Genomic DNA, 4374 nt, shown 5'->3' with positions numbered 1-4374 from the left:
ACACACACACACACACACACACACACACACACACACACACACACACACACACACACACACACATACACATTACTAGCAGTACTCTTCACTACTGTAATACTGCTGTACCATTGATGTATAGCATTGCCAGTTGTATAAGGTGTGAAGTTGCTGCAATGCTGATGTATATATAGCACTACTGATACAATGAGACGTGGTGTTATTGTAATATTGATTTCATAGCAATATGTTGGGGGTCGTTTGAAAGAACGTAACACCTAAGTGCTAAATACATTAGTAAATATGTCTGCGACTGCAAAATGACAGGAGATTGGTTTCAAGAATCTGTATAATTAACACCACAGAATTAATTGAGTTTCAAATTACTATGAGTGGTAAAAATTGGCACGATAAGAGGAAGTGAAAAAATATTTTCAAACCAGAAATATTACAGACACTGAGAAATAATTTGGTAAAATTGTTTAAGCGTCAGATTGATTAGTTTGAGGTATTTGTTTCGACTCATTACATTCTAAGTTCAAATCAAGACAAGGTCGATTTAATCGATAACCGATCTATGTCACGATATAATGGACTAGTATGGTATAAGTGTTCTCAAATCATAGCCCAGTTTAAGACTTACGAGTGATGACAGTGGTCGGAATATACTGTCATCACATCAATAGTTGACTACCTGTAACACAGTGGTTCTCAAAGGAGACATGCTTAGGTATGCCCCACGAAATTCTAGAATCTAGTTAGATATTTGTGATGATAAAAAATGAATTCATAGTACATTATATCCTTACGTCAGCATTGAAAAAGTACTTCACGGCAGATCATTATTATTATGTTAAGAGCGGTAAGATATCCAGCAGGGAACAGCTGGTTTCCCGGAAGAAGATTTTATACACGTTGTAAACTCGTTCAAACGAGTTTTTTACTGATGAGCAAGCGCGGCTCACTGTAGTGTACCGGTGACAGCAGCAGTAATAGGTTCTGCAAGTGGAAGTGTTGTGATAAATAGTGCAACTTGTTTTCGTGATACATATTCCTGTCACTGATCTATCTATCTATCTATCTATCTATATAAAACTTTAATACTTAATCGAATTTTAGCTTATTATAGTGTTACATTTGTTAAACGTAAACGATAGATAAACATTTCAGATAAATATACAATGATACACCCATACAAATGGATAGATTTCTGAAACAGAAACGTGAATATGATTCCGGAAGTGAACACAGCAGAAACAGTTCCAGTAAGAGAATCAATACGCGATCTCCTCGCAAATAAGACGAAAGTTATTTAGGATTTGGTTTTCATTGGACTGGAAACATTGATGATCCTTTGCCGCTATATTTAATATGTGGACGCAAAATGTCAAACGAATCATTGGCTCCTAGTAAACAGCAAGCATTTAAAAACCAAGCACTCTCATTTACAAGGTAAATCTATAAGTTATTTCAAAAGATTGTTAGAACAGCAGACGATAGCAGGAAACTCATTCGAAAGTATAATGACGATTTTTGAAAAAGCTCAAATCACTTCTTACGAGGTTTCAGAACTGATGGCACAAAATATGAAAGGTCATACTTTAGGCGAGTCACTCACTCTGCCTGCGTGTAAAAGGATTGTGAAGACAATGCTGGGAAATGAAGCAGCAAAAGAAAGAAATAAGATCCCTCTGCCCAACAATACTGTCCAAAGGAGTATTCTAGAAATGTTATCTAATATCGAGAAAAATGTTTGTAGTAAAGCGCAGCTCTTAGCCTTTATTCGTTTTATTGATGGAGATCAAATTATAAATCAATATCTTTTTTGCAAAGAATTAAGCGCGATTGCAAAGGGCAAAAATGTTTCCAGCATTTTGAATAATTACCTGTGCAAGTGACAAATATCATGGATGTCGTGTGTCGGCATTTGTACAGATGGAGCTCCATCAATGGTAGGCTGCGTTAAGAGCCTTACATCTTTTGTAAAAAGCAAATTGAAAATGTCGTCATAACTCACTGCTTTCTTCATGGCTGTTATTTAATACCTAAGCAAAACATGGTACTCACAGTATTCCATAAAGATTAAAATAAAATTTGGTGAAATTTTGGTGGTAAGACGAAGAAAACTTGTTCCTTATCTTCTAAAACTAAACATGAACGGTTTGACAGTAGTCATTATATTCAGATAAAAGTTGCATATATCTTTGACATAGTGAGAATGTTGGGAATGATGATCAAGTTGAGGGAAAGAAAGGAATAAGTCGATAAAGAAAATACGTTCATAGGAACCCTCAGCTTACATCGGGCACACCTTTGTTGCAGTATCTAACTTAGCGTCTACATTTAGTCTTCTGAACTGGTCACTACACGAACTTAGAGAGACAGATTGAGAATTCATAAAATTGTTCAGTGCTTAGTAAAAATTTCAATGAGCATGTACGTTCTACATTCAAGTCTTCTTTGAGGTATGTTCGTTTAGTTCTTTTGGGGGATATATAGGTCATCAAAAAGAGAGTACTTCCTGAGGAACTCAAATAGAATGTTGTTCTCTTCACTTTTCAGCTCTAGGCTATTTATTTTTGCTCCTGTTGTTTAGTCTGTGGTAATTAAGCCTTCTTTATATAATTCTGGAAACCTCACTCCCTATTCTGATCTTACACTCAAACTAATTAACTTTTAACATAAGTAGGTTTGGAAAAATTGATTTTATTGACATCAATATTTCATTTATCGAGCTTGATTTGAACTGCTTGATTTCAATGAGGATGTAGAAAAATTAAATTTTCTGGGAGAGCAGCTGTAGCCTTAGATCTGCATTCACTCAATATGAGACCCGGTTTATAACATCGGTGCAGCATGTCCAGTGGAGAGAAATGCGAGTACAGCTGAAATAGAAGCGGAAATTGGCCAAAAGTGTTCGTATTTGATTATTGAGCGTGAAAAATCAGTATTCCCAAACCCTAAATCTGTGCATCAATGGTTTCTACCGAATCGTCTAACTGCCACAGCTCTTGACTCCCTAATATGATCCAATATTCCAAGTTCAGATATTAATTCTTTCGTCAACTTAACCACATCATCATCCCATTGTGATCCAACAACATTCACTGTTCAACTCACCCACACTTTTAAGTAGAATTAAGCCAACAGTTTCGTTTAGCTGCCCTTTCTTAATACAACTTTACGATATCAATAAATGTAACTGAACAATAAAAAAGGAATTTGAAATATTGATTTGTTAAAATATTTATATGTAACCCTGACTCATTTTTATTTAGTGATTGCATGTTGGAACTCAATTTTCAATATAGAAAACAGTTAAGGCGGCGAGCTGGCAGAAACGTTAGCACGCTGAGCGAAATGCTTAGCGTAATTTCGTCTGTCTTTACGTTCTGAGTTCAAATTCCGCCGAGGTCAACTTGCCTTTGATCCTTTCGGGGTCGATAGATTAAGTACCAGTTGCGTACTGGGGTCGATCTAATCGACTGGCCCTCTCCTCCAAATTTTCGGGCCTTGTTCCTAGATTAGAAAAATAAAAAGAATACAGAAAACAGTTATTGTAGCCAATAAAAATACACATTGTTGTATTCAATTCTACTGTATTAATTTGTTATAATGATAATAACTTGTTATTATTTGCGTAAGGCGGTGAGCAAGCAGATTCATTTGCACGCCAAGCGAAATGCTTTGTGGCATTTCTTACGTTCTGAGTTCAAATTCCACTGATGTCGACTTTGCCTTTCATTCTTTCGGCGTCGATAAATTAAGTACCAGTTGCGTACTGGGTCGATCTAATCAACTGTGTATCCTCCCCCAAAAATTTCAGGCCTTATTCCTATAGTAGAAATTATTATTATTATTTCTAATTTTGACACAGTCTAGCAATTCTGAGAGAAGTGGGCAAGTCGAATACAGTGCACAGTTGATACTTTTAGTTATCGACCCTGAAAGGATGAACGGCAAGTCGACCTCGGTGAGATTTGAATTTAGAACAGTATGAAAAATACCGCGAAGCATTTTTCCGACGGTCTAACAATTCTCCCAACCGATCGCCTAAACGATAATTCTTTCTTCTATAGGCACAAAGCCTGGAATTTGGTGGGAAGGGAATAGTCAGTTGCATCAACCCCAGTGTTCGGCTGATACTTATTTTATCGACCCTGAAAGAACGAGCAATAAAGTCGACCTCAACGGAATTTGAACTCAGAACGTAAAGCTGCCAAAAATTCTACTGAGCATTTCGTCCAACCTGCTAACGATTTTACCACTACATTGATTTCAGCATTCAGGCAACGGCAGTAAACGTTTTGGTCACTATTTCCCCTCTATTATGAAACAGATTGTTCATATATAAGTGTACGTGTGTGTGTGTGTGTGTGTGTGTGTGTGTGTGTG

The 4374-nt window shown here is 36.6% G+C and overlaps 1 long non-coding RNA gene across 1 annotated transcript in view; it reads right to left on the bottom strand.

The window, feature by feature from the left end:
• The window catches only part of LOC128248524 (uncharacterized), a 3515-nt gene extending 2542 nt beyond the window's left edge, over positions 1-973 (bottom strand). The window contains exon 1 of the long non-coding RNA XR_008264696.1: positions 789-973. This is a non-coding gene — a long non-coding RNA (uncharacterized LOC128248524). The remainder of the gene's footprint in view (positions 1-788) is intronic.
• Positions 974-4374: the final 3401 nt, after the last annotated feature.

Source organism: Octopus bimaculoides, chromosome 8 (assembly GCF_001194135.2).
Source record: "Octopus bimaculoides isolate UCB-OBI-ISO-001 chromosome 8, ASM119413v2, whole genome shotgun sequence".
NCBI lineage: Eukaryota > Metazoa > Mollusca > Cephalopoda > Octopoda > Octopodidae > Octopus > Octopus bimaculoides.
This window is presented reverse-complemented; position numbering and strand designations above follow the sequence as displayed.